Source organism: Neolamprologus brichardi, chromosome 3 (genome assembly GCF_056152115.1).
Source record: "Neolamprologus brichardi isolate AB-2024 chromosome 3, ASM5615211v1, whole genome shotgun sequence".
Taxonomy (NCBI): Eukaryota; Metazoa; Chordata; class Actinopteri; order Cichliformes; family Cichlidae; genus Neolamprologus; species Neolamprologus brichardi.
In genome coordinates, this window is record NC_142106.1 from 53,359,639 (window position 1) to 53,377,502 (window position 17,864).

The window sequence follows — 17,864 nt, forward strand, 5'->3', positions numbered from 1 at the left end:
GCTTAATCAATGGAAAAACACAAACTTTGTCCAAAAACCTGTCATGTTTAGCTGTTTCCCACTTTTTCTTTGGTCATTTTAGCCTTTTTGGCCAGGGTGAAGGGAGTATCTGCCATCAAACAAGAAGACAGCCGCATGTAACTACGACGGTGTTTGCTAGTTCACCTTACGTGCATTAATGTAATAATGTGGTTAGCCTACTCAACGTAAATTACAAATTAACAACATTAAGCTACTCACACAGAGAAGAACGGCTGCTGCTGCATCATCATCCTCATCATTTCTGCTACTCTGGCAGGGCTAGGGGCCAGGACTCTCCTCTTCGGGTTTTTGGGGGATCGTGCTAACTCCGGGTCCGATAACAGGCACCACACCCGCAGTAGATGTGCTCGGTGTCACTGTGACGTCACATCCGCAGTGTGTTATCAGTGTTTATGTTTTAATGTTCAGGTTCTATTTTAAAGTCTCTGTTGCTCACACTTTACTGTGAAATGTTTGAATGTGTAAATGTGAGTGTGTCCCTGTGTAACAGCGCCCTCTAGTGGACGAGCTGGCCTCCTGCACTATGAGCTCTGCAGACAGGAATGAGCTTTGAGCAGCTCTATGTAACCCTGGTAAACATAGCTGTCAATAAATAAAAGCCTGTTAGTAAAAGCAGTCATAAGAAATCTATTACAGGTGATAAATAATCAATAAATAGATCATAATGGTTAAAAAACTCATTAAAAACATCAGCAATGATGTAATTCATGGTATAGTATTTTAATTTGTGTTTAAAAACATGTTAAAGGTTAAAAAACTTGCTAATTCACTGTGTTTTCATGTTAATTCAGGTAAAATGGGCAAATATGTGTTCAGACCCTTATTATGAAAGGGCACGCTGCAGCGTGACTCCTGTGACCAGCCACACCCAATCGGGTTGTTCCTTATTTTGGAGAAATGCACACAGTCCTTGCAGCTGCTGCCTAAACAAGTGAAAAAAATATTTAAAAAACAAGCCAGAATTCTGCATGAAGCCATTTTTGTACTTTGGAGAGTATTTTTGTTTTTCCCACCTGTCCTTGTCTTGGTGACATTGTGAACATAACTGAATGGGACTTGGTAAGTAGTGTTGGTCAGCTTAGTTTGTGATGAACTAAGCTTCCATCCAACTGGTCAATTCATGGTTTGAAGCATTGTGATGATTCATTTGCTCTACTGCACCATCAAGTGGACGATTCTAGTGAAACAGGCTCTTCATGGTTATTTATCCCAAATATTTTCTCAGTATGTCTGATACAAAAGAGATAGTGGAAACTATCAGGACAGAGTTTTGATATGATTGTGTAACTGTTAGGGCTCATCACTGATTTCTAGAATCAACTCCACGATTCTGATCACGCATCAGTACATTTACACATTTTTATATCTATAAAATAAAGCTGACACTTGCCAGACTTTATCAAAGGTGCAAACATCACAGCAGATGCCTTTGTGTCTGAGGATAAAACAGAAAAACATACAGGTGATTTTCCTGGCCTGGATTTTATAAAAATATTTTGCAGTAAATCAAAAATGAAAGAAAACCGTGAATCAAAATCTGAACATTACCTGATGCTGCTGAAGTGAAGCAGAGCAAAGTTACAGAGGTTGAATTACAGACACAGATAAGTGTTTTGCAATAATTTCAAAAAGTTTAAATTTGTTCAGTATTGAACAGCAGAAACGAGGCTTTCTTTTCGGAAGTAAGTAAAAGGAAGAAACAGTGGCCGACAGCGCTGCAAACAACATCAGCAAAAGTCAGAGGGAACTCATGACGATGTTTTGTGAAGTGTAGTTTGCGTAGTCCAACACTGAGAGTCTGCATCCATCTATGAGGCACGGGGGAGGCTCTGTCATGGTTTCAGCTGCAGGTCAGAGTCTGAGCCAGCACACAGGAACATCTGGAAACATCAGCTTCAGCATGACAATGATCCAAGCACACTGCCAGTGCATTAAAGCACACCTGCATAGAAACACAGAGTGCCTCCATCAGACAGTCACAGCAGGTCTCAGTACCTGAAGGTGGTGTTTCACTGATGATCTGCTGCCATAATAACCCTCCTCACTGATCTCTGCACAATGACTCAACAGGATCGTCTGTTTCAGTGTTCATATGAAAACCTCCAAGTATTTCATGTCTGTTTGTTTGCTGTGGAAAGGTCAAAGCTAACCCTGCACTAAGAAAACAAAGCATTTCTTTCTGTAATTATCATCTTTGTCAGGCTAAAGTGATCGCTGGGTTGTGATGTATAGTTTCTTTTGTTTAAATGAGTGTGACAGGCGCTGTTTCCCCCATTGCACTGACATTTGTGGCAAGGGGTATCATACCATAGAAACCCTGTTACACATTTATGCCTGAATAAAAACAAACAGATGTTAGAAGGCTTTTATTTTTATTTGAGTAGACAATCAAACTGACAATAGACAGCAGGGGTTTGGAAGAGAACAAATATTGAACACGTGCGTCAAAGTAGTGCATTTGACGCATGAAAAAAAAAATACGCACGTCAGTTTTTTGTTTTGCATTTTGTGCATACGCACGTATTGCGTCTACCGCTCAGTTGGAAAAATCTGAACTCCAGCGTCAATTCGCGTGGCGACAACCAATCAGGAGCCTGGTGACGTGGCTGTAACCTAGGTCAAAGGGGCAGATCCAGCCAAAGCCCTTCATTCTTCAATGGAGGAAAGGCTAATCAACGTCGTAGCAAACCACCCGGAGCTGTACGACACCAGCTGCTTTCTGTACCGAGACAGGAATATAAAGGACCGAGCTTGGAGGAAGATATGTGAAGAAATCGGGCAACCTGGTAAGTTCATTCATTTCTCTTTTGAAAGTGTTCACTGACCCGAGGAAGCCGCACAAAAGCTAGCAAGCCAACGCTATTTTCCCGCTGATGTACAAATACCGTTCTGCTTTTATGCATGTTGTCATATAGGAATATATTTTATTGTTTATTAATAAACAGCCCACAGTGGTCCGGCTGTTCATCCGTTCCTGCTTCGCTTTTTCGCAGATTTTTTATTACAGTGCAGCATTGCATTCTGCAGCCTGATTGACAAATCTTCTCTGTGTCGTGTCTCCTGCGCTTGCCAAATTTATCATGTTTGGTTTTGATAACCATCACGTCCAATAGAAAAAACAGCACAAAAACAACCATAACTATGACCTTCATTCGGAAATAGACACCTGCACCGCGAAGGAAAAAGGCGCACGAAAGTGGCAGATGAAGACAAAACGCGGCATAATAATACTTTTATGTTTTGCAATCTACAAAGGTTTGCACTTTGAGAATCAACTTGTGAGAACTGTGACCAATGTTCATGTGCGTGGCGAGGGGCTAGTTATTCTGAGAACCCTTGCTGCAATAAAAGAGGGACCACTGTATATACTTTCTCTATGATTATTGTATTCAACCTGTTAACATTTAATATTGTCTTGATAGAACCAACTGATTCTACGGCAGAGCATCCCCTGTTGCTTCTCCTGGCTCCCCAGTCCCTCAGCTTCTCCTGATGCACCCACAGGTATGTACAACAAGCACTGATAGCTTTTTACTCGGTGGGATTCCCTTAAGATCACCTTTACTAAATATCTATAACTAATCTGATTATATCCTGTTTTTTCCCAATGTTGAAAATGAAAATCTAGTAGCAGCCTTCTCATTTCTTGGTGTTTTGTGCTGTGTCTTACAGGCCCTCAGAGGAGGACGGCTCCGAGGCGGACGAGGGAGGGGTCCCAGGACGGTCCATCGGTGGTGGAGCTGGCCATCCTAGAGTATCTGAAGAGGCCACACCAGTCTCCAATGGAGCATTTCCTCCTCAGCCTTGTTCATGCTCTGGACAGCATGCCGCCTCAGACGAGAGAATTGGTGAAATTTCAAGTTTTTGAAAACAGCACAGCTGTGTTAAATTTGGAAACATTGGACCCGAGTTATCAGTAGTTTTCTGATGAGGCAGAAGCTCTCCAGGGCAGAAACAATGTTCTTATTTTTCTGCTCCTTCTCCCTGAGGATCTTCCACGCTGGGTCCTTTTTATTCCTGTCTCTCTGTAAATATTAATATTTTATATATTTATGTCTAAAGTTTTTCTGTTTGAGAATTTTAATATCATTTCAAATAAATTTTTGTAATGACTACTGTCTCAGTTCTACTACACAGCAAATATTGGCACACGACTTGACACATGTAGAATTTATTTCATATTATACTAATAAAAAAATACTACTATATAGGAACATAGTGAAGACCAATTATTTAAGAGAATAAAGAGAGGTTAGTTTGTTTTGGAGTTAAACCATTCCCCGCTCTCCGAGCCGCCAGACCTCTCCTCAGTACCACCCATTTACCATGACCATAAACAAGTGTTTTGTAAGGATAGGGCACGTTTGCTTCCTCCCCACCAGTCATATGATTGCAGGATTGACCTTCTCCCGGGCGCACCACTCCCAACCAGTCGCTTATATGGCCTGTCCCAGTCTGAGCGTGAAGGTCATCAACGAGTCACTTACCGCAGGTCTCATTTGCCCCTCATCTTCTCCTGTCGCCGCCAGCTTCTTTTTGTCGCGAAGAAGGACAAAACTTTACAGCCCTGCATAGATTATCGAGTCCTGAACAACATCACCGTAAAAAACAAATATCCTCTCCCGCTGTTAAGCTCCGCGTTCAAGCTTCTTGCCCTCAGTGTTAGTGATGTGTCACTTTAACCTGCTGCTAAATGAAAACAACACATTTATGTCTATGATTCAAAGGCAGCTTTGCTCCTTGTGCTGCTGCTGCTGCTCCTGGATGATGCACATGTGGATCTGAATGCTTCTCAAACTAAAGCTCAGTTTGGATCACAGTTCAGTCACTAGTCTGAGAAATTCTTGTTGTGGCCACGTGCCACAGTTTCATCATCACTTTTAAAGAGCTGCAGCTCCTACATCATAAAAGGAGACCAGACCCTCATCATAATCCACAAACACCCCCACCTTCTCAGGACCAGGATGAAGACAGAGACAGACTGAAGGACCAGCAAGAGCTTTGTACTCATTTCCATTTCTCAGCCATACAGTCCAGAAACCATTCTGAGGATTCAGTGTGATTTTTCCCTTCCTGTTGATTGACTCTGTGGCCACTCCTAAAGTCCACTCAGTCTTTCCTTTAACCTGAACCTCAAAGTAAAATCTGCCTGCTCTCCTAAAACACAAACACACAGAGAAAATCTCTCTGGGTTGTCTGGAAGTTTCTTCCTCACACCACTATGATGTGATGACAGACAGGATGAGTTCAGGATGAGCTGTATCAGGATCCAGAGTCACATCCATGATCAACCTATCTCTAATAATCAGCTATGTACCACAGGCCTTCAAGCTGGCTGTAGTTAAACCTTTACTCAAAAAGCATCTCTAGACCCAGGAGTCTTAGCTAATTATAGGCCAATCTCCAACCTTCCTTTCATATCAAAAATCCTTGATATGGCTGTCATGTGGCAGAAGAGCACTTTCTCCAACACACTGATTCAGTTCCACTGACACAAGGACACACACAGGAAGGCACACACACACAAGCCTTTATAAGAAACAACACAATCATCTGTGCTTGACTTGTCAATCCAAGTCCTTAGCCCATGAGCCCGCAGTATCAGACCACAGATATTCCCTTACTTTGAAAAAATAAAGCCAGTTTTCAGAACAGACCTGATGTTTATGCTACAGCCTGTTTACCAATATAATCAATATCAGATATCAGAGCAACAGAAACCTCGGTGATCAGGACGCTGGGACTGAGAACAGGAAGTGGCTCAAATGTCACAGTTTCATAATGTCAGCCTGAACTCCACACACGAAGTTTCTTTCTTTGTAGTTTTTAAAGTCCCGTACGTCTACCACGCATCTGTTTGACCAACGCCAGTTGATTTGGATCACCGGTCCAAACAATTTGAACGATTGTTATGTTACCTTTTGTGTTGAGTTTGACTGATATTTGCTGGATAGCAAATGTTTTAAAGCTATGCAACCTTTATCTGTACATAGCAGTTAAACTGTTTAGATCAACCTTTATTGATAATATACATTATTTATTTATGAATTACTGTGTACACAAGAATAAGTTAATGTATTAAGCTAAACTGGCTGAAAGTATTGCATTATTCTTGTGATTTTTTTTATTTGCCCTGTTTATTTACAGGCCACGTGACCCTTTAGGGGTTTAAAATGCCGAGCCAATGAACGGCTGGGAGCAGGAATCTTTCTTCACTGAAGCTTCCACTTCCACGTGTCTGGTAGGAAGTTGTCCAAGCCAACAAAACAAACAGACAAAAAATCCATCAATCATCAAGCAAACAAAAGAGAGCAATATAATAAACAACATCATTGCCATGATCTATGTGAATATAACTGTAAATACTGAATATTGAATATTATTGTGCAGCACGTAAGATCGACAGCGCACAGTGTGCTTTGAGGTAGCAGCCAAAATGCAAGGCAAGTTTATTTATATCGCACAATTCAACAACAAGGTGATCTCAAGTTCTTTACAGAGACATTAAAAAACAAAAACAGATAAAAAGCATGATTTAAACGGGACGTGCCCGTGAGCTCAGCCAGCAGCCAGCTGTGCCAGAGTGACCGAGCCCCACCCAGATAGCAAGGAAACATTGAAACAATGTTGAGCCAATATCAGGTGATGTCATTGAATCAACGTTGAAGTGTGACGTTGACCTAACGTCACTCTTGCACCCTTTTTTAATTTTGAAACAACGTCAGCTTTTGATGTTGAATCAATGTTGAAACCTGACATTGATTCAATGTTATATTTTCTAATACTGTTGACATTGAAACAATGTCAGATTCTGATATTGAAACACTGTTGAGCTATGGTGTCTATTTTCCACCTCTTTCGCACAGTTGCTTTTTATTAAAACAGTTAAATCATGACTGGAAATCTACCTTTCTTTATAGGTATTTTAACCAATACTAATCTACTGCATGTTTCCATCAATACTTAAACCACCTAAACACATAATTGTACTTATTCCTCAAATTGGACACCCTTTATAAAAAACAAAACAAAAAAAAAAACAAAAAAAAAAAAAGTCTCATAATGCTCCTCCGTGAATCGCAACCTTATCGTGGTGGAGGGGTTTGTGTGTCCCAGGGATCCCAGGGGCTATGTTGTCTGGGGGCTTTTGCACCCTGGTAGGGTCTCCCATGGCAAATTGGTCCTGGGTGAGGGACCAGACAAAGAGCGATTCAGAAGACCCCTATTAAAAAAACACAGAGGGAACAGTTTACCCTGCCCGGGATAGGGTTACCGGGGCCCCGCCCTGGAGCCAGGCCCGGGGAGGGTGCCCGAGGGCGAGCGTCTGGTGGCCGGGCCTTAGTCCATGGGGCCCGGCCGGGCACAGCCCGAAGAGGAGACATGGGCCCATCCTCCCGCAGGCCCACCACCCGCAGTAGGCGCCATAGGGGTCGGGTGCATTGTGTGCCGGGTGGCGGCCAGGAGCAGAGGCCCTGGCGGACTGACCCCCGGCTGCCAAGACTGGCAATAGGGACATGGAATGTCACCTCTCTGGTGGGGAAGGAGCCTGAGTTAGTGCGTGAGGTTGAGAGGTACCGGCTAGATATAGTCGGGCTCACCTCTACGCACGGCTTGGGCTCTGGAACCAGTCTCCTGGAGAGGGGCTGGACTCTGTCTCAGTCTGGAGTTGCCCCTGGTGAGAGGCGGCGGGCTGGGGTGGGTATTCTAATATCCCCTCGGCTTGCTGCCGGTACGTTGGGGTTTTTCCCGGTGGACGAGAGGGTTTGTTCCCTGCGCCTTAGGGTCGGGGAACGGGTCCTGACTGTCATCTGCGCTTATGCGCCGAATGGCAGTTCGGAGTACCCAGCCTTCCCAGAGTCCCTGGGGGGGGGGGGGGGGGGGGGGGTGCTGGAAGGTGCTCCACCTGGCGACTCTGTTGTCCTGCTGGGAGACTTCAATGCTCACGTGGGTAACGACAGCGAGACCTGGAGGGGCGTGATTGGGAGGAACGGCCTCCCTGATCTGAACCCGAGCGGTGCTTTGTTATTGGACTTCTGTGCTAATCACAGTTTGGCCATAACGAACACCTTGTTCGAACATAAGAGTGTCCATAAGTGCACGTGGCACCAGGACGCTCTAGGCCGTAGGTCGATGATCGATTTTGTAATCGTATCACCAGACCTGCGACCATATGTTCTGGACACTCGGGTAAAGAGAGGGGCTGAGCTGTCAACTGATCACCACCTGGTGGTGAGTTGGATCAGGTGGCGGGGGAGGACGCTGGACAGACCTGGTGCACCTAAACGCGTAGTGAGGGTGTGCTGGGAACGACTAGCAGAGGCCCCAGTCCGCGAGATCTTCAACGCACACCTCCGGCAGAGCTTCAACAGCATTCCGAGGGAGGCGGGGGACATCGAGTCCGAATGGACCATGTTCAGCGCCTCCATTGCCGAAGCTGCTGCATTGAGCTGCAGCCGCAGGGTGGTTGGTGCCTGCCGTGGTGGTAATCCCCGAACCAAATGGTGGACACCAGAGGTGAAGGGAGCCACCAGGCTGAAGAAGGAGTCCTATCGGGCTTGGTTAGCCTGTGGGACTCCGGAGGCAGCCGACAGGAATCGACAGGCCAAGCGGAATGCGGCTCGGGCAGTGGCTGAAGCAAAAACTCGGGTGTGGGAGGAGTTCGGAGAGGCCATGGAAAAAGACTTTCGGACTGCCTCGAAGAGGTTCTGGCAAACCGTCAGGCGTCTCAGGAGGGGAAAGCGGTGCTCTACCTGCACTGTGTATAGTGCTGGCGGAGCGCTGCTGACGTAGACTGAGAAAATTGTCAGGCGGTGGAAGGAATACTTCGAGGACCTCCTCAATCCCACTGACGCGTCTTCTAAGGAGGAAGCAGAGTCTGGGGATGAGGGGAATGACCCGCCAATTTCTGGGGGCGAGGTCACTGAGGCAGTTAAACAACTCCTTGGTGGCAGAGCCCCTGGTGTTGATGAGGTCCGCCCCGAGTTCCTGAAGGCTCTGGACGTTGTAGGGCTGTCCTGGCTGACACGCCTCTGCAATGTTGCGTGGAGATCAGGGGCAGTACCCGTGGATTGGCAGACCGGGGTGGTGGTCCCCATCTTTAAGAAGGGGGACCGGGGGGTGTGTTCCAACTACAGGGGGATCACACTCCTCAGCCTCCCCGGGAAAGTCTATGCCAGGGTGCTGGAAAGGAGAGTTCGTCCGCTAGTCGAACCTCTGATGCAGGAGGAACAATGCGGTTTTCGTCCTGGTCGCGGAACACTGGACCAGCTCTTCATCCTCTCGAGGATACTTGAGGGTGCATGGGAGTTTGCCCAACCAGTCTACATGTGTTTTGTGGACTTGGAGAAGGCATTCGACCGTGTCCCTCGGGGTGTCTTGTGGGAGGTGTTGCGGGAGTATGGGGTGTCTGGCCCATTGCTACGGGCCATTCGATCCCTATACAACCGTTGCAAGAGCTTGGTTCGCATTGCCGGCAATAAGTCGGACTCGTTCCCGGTGGGTGATGGGCTCCGCCAGGGCTGCCCTTTGTCACCGGTTCTGTTCATAATTTTTATGGACAGGATTTCTAGGCGCAGCCAAGTGGCGGAGGGCTTTCGCTTTGGTGGCCTCAGGATCTCATCTCTGATCTTTGCGGATGATGTGGTTCTGTTGGCTTCATCGGGTGAGGGCCTCCAGCTCGCACTGGAGCGGTTCGCAGCCGAGTGTGAAGCAGCGGGAATGAGGATCAGCACCTCCAAATCTGAGGCCATGGTTCTCAGCCGGAAAAGGGTGGAGTGCCCACTCCGGGTCGGGGATGAGGTCCTGCCCCACGTGGAGGAGTTCAAGGGTTCTTCTCGGGGTCTTGTTCGCGAGTGATGGGAGAAGGGAGCCGGAGATCGACAGACGGATTGGGGCTGCAGCTGCAGTAATGCAGACGCTGCACCGGTCCGTCGTGGTGAAGAGGGAGCTGAGTGTAAAAGCGAAGCTCTCAATTTACCGGTCGATCTACGTCCCTACCCTCACCTATGGCCACGAGCTGTGGGTAGTGACCGAAAGGACGAGATCGCGGATACAAGCGGCGGAAATGAGCTTCCTCCGAAGGGTGGCTGGCATCTCCCTTAGAGATAGGGTGAGAAGTTCGGCCATCCGGGAGGGGCTCAGAGTAGAGCCGCTGCTGCTCCACATCGAAAGGAGCCAGCTGAGGTGGTTTGGGCATCTGGTAAGGATGCCCCCTGGGCGCCTCCTGGGTGAGGTGTTCCAGGCATGTCCCACTGGGAGGAGGCCCCGGGGCAGACCCAGGACACGTTGGAGAGATTATATCTCTCGGCTGGCCTGGGAACACCTTGGTGTTCCCCCGGATGAGCTGGAGGAGGTGGCTGGGGAGAGGGAGGTCTGGGCCTCTTTGCTTAGGCTGCTGCCCCCGCGACCCGGCCCCGGATAAAGCGGATGAAGATGGATGGATGGATGGATGTCTCATAATGTATCATTTCAATATTAATATCCTAAAATAAGAAAGCATTGCATGTGATGTAACAGAAAAAAAATAAACAAAAAAAGGTCAATAGGCATGTTTCGTTTGCTAAATACTTTATTAAAAGACAGTTTCCTATTTACATTTATATGTTTCACAGAAGTTTGTAATTTTTTACTCCGGGATGGGGATGCATGATGTGCGTCCTGCGCCACCCAAATGATCTGGGGCGTATCGGAGCCATTTCTGCACTGCTTGTGCAAAGACAAACTCGGACATAGAGTTTGCCCCTAACTGCTGCGTCAGGCCATCTAGGAAAAAAATACACACACACAAACAAAAAAAGTGAATTAGAGCACATGAATAAGCTCTTGTTAACTGTCTTCAGCGGGGAGAAAGTATGTAAACTCCTAGGCTGATAAACATGAAAGTCACCAGGCGTAAATCTGCAAACTGCCGCATTTGATTCCCAAAGAGCTATGAGCGGAAAAAGTGATAAGTCTTAGTCATGGTGTGCCGTGTATCCTTTAAAACAAAATAAACATGGGGTCCTCGGGCTGTACAACTACAACCCGAGGACTAAACAAGCCAAAGACCAAAGACTCCATCTCCAGATTAACCGGACATGAAAGTCTTGTTATTAAGAAAGAAAAAGTAATATAGCAAAAAAACGGTAAAACTTACCATATATGCATTTGCAGAGCGCTGTATCTTTAAATGCCCTTTTTTGCTTTGTCTGGTCCTTGGTTTTTTTTCCCTGCCCAGTTTAGTACCGAGGCCAGCTCGTTTGTAATGGCATAAGCCATTACACGGCGGACTTGCACCTCCAGTGTGGTCCCTCCAATCAAGGCAAAGCGTCTCACCTATAGACACATTTTAAGAGATGGAATTAGCGTGTCTCATGTCTTAAATGTGTATGCAAGTGCTTGTGTTTTAATCAACAGGCCGTTGTTATGTATTTAAATCATATCTGACAGCTATTACACTATATAGTTACAAAGTATACATAACCTTTATATACTTACCATTGCCTTATTTGCCTCTTGTGATTGAAGAGCTGCCTCTGCATTGTTTAGCTCCTCAATGTTGTGCAAGGGCAAATCCAGAGGCAGTACCCCAGCATCTACCGATTCATTGCAGCAGGGATGGCGGATGGCTCTGACCTCCTCACGGAGTTCGTTAACAGCTGTCGTCAGGTCTGACAGCATAGCTAATATCTTTTGTGAGGTCATATCTGTTTCAAAGAACAATTCTAGAAAGATTAATGGCTTAAGCAGTGAGAGGCGAAAAACTAATATATCCATAAGTGATGGTGTAACATTCTGCATTCAAGTATAAGTTGTTCTAACTGCTAAAAGCGTTTGCTAGTTTTTGCCTGTCACATATACAGTGGGGCAAAAAAGTATTTAGTCAGCCACCGATTGTGCAAGTTCCCCCACTTAAAATGATGACAGAGGTCAGTAATTTCCACCAGAGGTACACTTCAACTGTGAGAGACAGAATGTGAAAAAAAAATCCATGAATTCACATGGTAGGATTTGTAAAGAATTTATTCGTAAATCAGGGTGGAAAATAAGTATTTGGTCACCTCAAACAAGGAAAATCCCTGGCTCTCACAGACCTGTAACGTCTTCTGTAAGAAGCTTTTCTGTCCCCCACTCGTTACCTGTATGAATGGCACCTGTTTGACCTCATCATCTGTATAAAAGACAACTGTCCACAGCCTCAACCAGTCAGACTCCAAACTCCGCCATGGCCAAGACCAAAGAGCTTTCGAAGGACACCAGGAAAAGAATTGTAGACCTGCACCAGACTGGGAAGAGTGAATCTACAATAGGCAAGCAGCTTGGTGTGAAAAAATCAACTGTGGGAGCAATCATCAGAAAATGGAAGACATACAAGACCACTGATAATCTCCCTCGATCTGGGGCTCCACGCAAGATCTCATCCCGTGTGGTCAAAATGATCATGAGAACGGTGAGCAAAGATCCCAGAACCACACGGGGGGACCTGGTGAATGACCTGCAGAGAGCTGGGACCAAAGTAACAAAGGTCACCATCAGTAACACACTACAACGGCAGGGAATCAAATCCCGCAGTGCCAGACGTGTTCCGCTGCTGAAGCCAGTGCATGTCCAGGCCCGTCTGAAGTTTGCCAGAGAGCACATGGATGATACAGCAGAGGATTGGGAGAATGTCATGTGGCCAGATGAAACCAAAGTAGAACTTTTTGGTATAAACTCAACTCGTCGTGTTTGGAGGAAGAAGAATACTGAGTTGCATCCCAAGAACACCATACCTACTGTGAAGCATGGGGGTGGAAACATCATGCTATGGGGCTGTTTTTCTGCCAAGGGGACAGGACGACTGATCCGTGTTAAGGACAGAATGAATGGGGCCAAGTATCGTGAGATTTTGAGCCAAAACCTCCTTCCATCAGTGAGAACTTTGAAGATGAAACGAGGCTGGGTCTTCCAACATGACAATGATCCAAAACACACCGCCTGGGCAACAAAGGAGTGGCTCCGTAAGAAGCATTTGAAAGTCCTGGAGTGGCCTAGCCAGTCTCCAGACCTCAACCCCATAGAAAATCTGTGGCGGGAGTTGAAAGTCCGTGTTGCTCGGCGACAGCCCCAAAACATCACTGCTCTTGAGAAGATCTGCATGGAGGAATGGGCCAAAATACCAGCTACTGTGTGTGCAAACCTGGTAAAGACCTATAGTAAACGTTTGACCTCTGTTATTGCCAACAAAGGTTATGTTACAAAGTATTGAGTTGTATTTTTGTTATTGACCAAATACTTATTTTCCACCCTGATTTACGAATAAATTCTTTACAAATCCTACCATGTGAATTCATGGATTTTTTTTTCACATTCTGTCTCTCACAGTTGAAGTGTACCTCTGGTGCAAATTACTGACCTCTGTCATCATTTTAAGTGGGGGAACTTGCACAATCGGTGGCTGACTAAATACTTTTTTGCCCCACTGTATTTGATATTTGTATATGTAGCTTGCCATCACCAGTGCGTGAATTCTGTGTGAATGGGTGGATGACTGAATGTGTAAAGTACTTTGGGGTCCTTAGGGACTAGTTAAAGCACTGTACAAATATAGGCCATTTACCATTTATACCATGTAAAATCTGAAATTCCAAGATTTTCGAACTTGCCTTGTAATAAACACACAGAGTCTCTGGAATCTACAGAAAAACAAATCACAACAAGATGACATTCAGGAGTATAAACTGGTGTTTTCAAGATAAGAGTACAATGACATTGTGATTCAGCTTTAAAACAATTTTAAAAGCATACCATCTATAGGGAAGTCCTCGACATCATACTCTGCATGCTGGGGAGATCGCAAAGCTGTGTCGGTTTGCGTGTTGTGCCGGAGTGGCGAAAGGTGCCGGAAGCTGGGTGGGGCATTGTGATGCCTGCTGTCAGTGGGCTAGGGGGGAGACTGCAGAATGGTGAGGGCTGTTTAGAAAAAGATAATTTTTTTTAAGTATTTAACAATACAGACAACTTGTCAAAAAAGTTACCTTGTGTCACACACGGATATGTACAAAGACACTAGACAGTATTTAATTACCTGGTATTTTCACTCGAGGGGCCTGGGGAAACCATTTTTTTGTGGGCTGCTCATCGTCTGAGTCACTATATGTGTACAGGGGATTTGGTCTAAAGAAAAAAAGTTGAAAACGGTCATAAGTAATTACAAATGTGCTTTTGGAATATTTTTTCCTAAAGTTACAGTTTGATTTATAACAACACACACAGGAAACTCCTTGACCAGCGTGATGTCATTGTCAGTGTATATCAGATTAAACAAATATTGCTATATTTGGAAATAGCCAAATAAGCAAATTGTTTAACACTAGGAATTTATTTAAGGACGTGAGTTTCTTACTTATTGATGGATGGATGGTAGTTACCAAATCAGATCTGTAAAAAAGAGGAAAAATAGGGAACAATGTCAATAAAGAGGGAAAACTAGATAGAAAGACGGCTCATAGAAGCTGAACTGAGTCCTATGTGTGAAGGGACAGTAACTGCGTGTGTATATGTAAGCATTTAAACACTGAAGATAATAAAATTAACTGTATTTTGTCTAAGTCTGCCATTGTAGGAATTCATGGCGCCGAGACAAAAACTTGGCGCACAGTGTGGCGTCAAAATAGGCGCACACCTTTGACGCTGCGTTTTCTCCTTGTCCACACGTAATTGCTAAAATATAATATATAATATTCAAAAATATCCACCCTGGCAGGCGTCTTTAAAAATCTCAGTTTTCAGTTAACGAAAACGCAGTTTGTGTGGACAAAAGGTGCAAACGCAAGGTAGGTGAGCGTGCAATGTAAAGTTAGGTGAGCGTGCAACGTAAAGTTTGAATTGAGTGCGAATCGAAGCGGGTGCTCTCCAATCATTAAAAGTAACAAAGTCATTGAACACATTTATACAGTTACCTTTACGTTTATCAATCATATATCACAGATTTACAATTTTTTGTAGTACTATGCTAAAAAGCAACTACAGAGCGAAAGTCTGGGTCAAGCACCGAGGCGACGGCAAGAACAAAGGAACCCTCGAAGCATTAAAGCTAGCTTTGTAAGGGAATATAACGGAAAAGTAGGAAACGAAAATGTTTTCTTTGTTGACAGACTTTGTTCGCAGTGCAATTTATTTGCCGGATTGTAAGATGAAAGTAGACACAATTTTGGGCTCCCACATTTTGTCTGAAACTTTACATTAACAAGTTTTTTTTTTTTTTTTACTGTTATTCAAATGCAACCGTGGAAATAACGAATAGAACAAAAGTCATTCATTCTTACCTTATACTAATCGTGGTGCAGGCCAGTGCAGTGCATGAACTGATGCCTTCTCCGGTCAATTCCACTGAGAGTAAATCTAATGTCCCACTCTACTGTACAAGACAATGGTTACCTGGAGGGATGTACCAATTTGATAGGGGTCCTGCAGAATAGTCCAAGTGGTAGCAGCTTTAATTTCCCGCTCAACCATAAATCGATGGTTTTTCAACGTGATTGTTGTCACCTTGTCAACTATAAATAGATCAACAATCAACGATGACAGAACAACAGTGAATCAATATTATTTCAATGTCAGTGTCAGGTTTCATCAGTATTTCAATGTTGTTTCAACATTGGTTTTGTGTTGACATTTCAATCCTGACGGTTCTGATGGTTCCGATGGAAAATCAACATCTGTTCAATGTCTCCTTGCTATCTGGGTAGAGACCGGCCCCCCAGGTATTAAAGCCACAAAGCCTTTGAATGAAAACAAACACTGTTGTGACAGTGATGTACAGTCTTGTTGGTATATGTATGATTTCTAAACCTTTTACATCAGATGAAAACTTTGGTTGTAAGATTCAGATAATTATTTATTAAAAGCGAGACATTTTAAATGAGAATAAGAAAGAAAAGTATTTCTTTGTGCCCCCCTTTCCCTGTTAATGCCCTACCTGCCCCCCTGGCAACACTTTGCTAGACCCGCCCCTGCACAGCTATCAGCTGTCAGCTACTTAGAAAAGGATCCTGGTGTTATTTGTCTCTCGGAAACAGTTCATAACTTCCCTTCAACTCATTCATGTCACCTAAAAGGTAAACCTGTTTCTCCATCGCCTGTTCAGCTCTGATGATTCAGTAAGGACATCTCCTGGTTTCATCTTCATGATTCCCTCTCACCACATATCCAAACCGACATCATGACCAGCAGCTTTACAGCTGTGGCTCCAGCAAACATCAGCTGATACTAGAAATTAATATTAAATAAATTCTAGCAACAGCTGATCAAGCTTAAAAGTGCTGCTGTTTTTTAGTGCGACATCTGCTGGCTTACTCTTTCTGGCGCAAATTCAGCAATAAAAAAACAAGAGAGAAAAGCCGATCAGCTGATCATTGATCAGTTTCATGACTGAAGTAGCAACAGGAGGGGGAGGGGAGAGTGATGGGTTTAGATTTTATTATTGTCATTTGTATTTAGAAACATGTAATCATTTGTGTTTAGAAGTATATAGTTGATGGCATATTGAAAGAATGTCTCATCCTAGGAGGTCTGTAACAAGTCTGTGTAGCATGAAGAGGGGAGTGCGTTCACTCCTCTTCAGAGTGTTCTGGCATAGATCACACACCTCCTAGGAGAGGTCGTATCTTCTCTTGCTGATATATGGTATAGCAAACACGCGTATATCTGGTTAAGTATAAGAGCCTTTTGTTCAGATGTACCGATAGAACTCCTGGCACCAGTTTTGGGGGAGTCTTCACGGGGTCACATCTTGACCCCACACACACACACACACACGCTTACACTACGCACAGGCAAGGTACACTTTGTGTGTATGTAGATGTCATATGTTAATGAACCTATGTATATTCATGTAACCTTAATAAAAGAGCAGTGTTACGGGGGAGCAGACGAGAGCAACGGGGATCAAGCGAAGGGACGGCGTTTGTCCAGTTCTCTCCCGTGCACGAGAAACATAAAGAACCTTGCCTACTCGTGTCTTGCTTTGCTGTGTAATTACATTGTCTTCAACTTTCCATCGAATAGGGTTAAGCTACAAACCTATCAGTGTAAAGACACAGAATAAATCCAGCTTTATTGTGTCTTTTCCATTCTAGCTGAAGTCCGGGACAAACTGCGTTCCTTCTCAGCTCAATAAGAAACGTGTAATATTTTTTTTGAATACGAGACGATTCTGTTTTTTACGGGACAGTTGGCAACTCTACTAAAATAAAGTTCACTATCAGTAATATCATAGCACCCACACAGCAGTATAAACTCCGTCATGCTAGCTAGCACGCAGTACGAGTTATTGTAACTAACTGTAAAAAGTCAGCACAACGAAAATAAACTACACCTAAACTTGGTTGATATCTGACCCAGAAAGACTGCAGGTCATAACTTCTTACCTGAAGTTCAGTTCACCTGACACTCGGACCGGCGGCCGCCTCGGGTCTCTGCTCCTCCTCCCTCCCCTCGGGGTGATCGTGGCTCAAGAGTTGGGAATTCGCCTTGTAATCGGAAGGTTGCCGGTTCGAGCCCCGGCTTGGACAGTCTCAGTCGTTGTGTCCTTGGGCAAGACACTTCACTGTTGCCTACTGGTGGTGGTCAGAGGGCCCGGTGGCGCCAGTGTCCAGCAGCCTCGCCTCTGTCAGTCCGCCCCAGGGTGGCTGTGGCTACAATGTAGCTTCCATCACCAGTGTGTAAATGTGGGTGTGGATGACTGGTTGTGTAAAGCACTATACAAATGCAGGCCGTTTACCATTTACTTTCCCTCATCCACCTGTTGCCTCTGTGGAAGCTCCGCCACAGCCACCACCAAACAACTGAGTTATTTTTACACA

At 44.9% G+C, this 17,864-nt stretch overlaps 1 protein-coding gene across 1 annotated transcript in view; it reads right to left on the reverse strand.

Moving 5' to 3' along the window:
• Nucleotides 1–17,864, reverse strand: part of LOC148105817 (protein NLRC3-like) — a 261,895-nt gene that overhangs the window by 137,060 nt on the left and 106,971 nt on the right. The window lies entirely within an intron of this gene.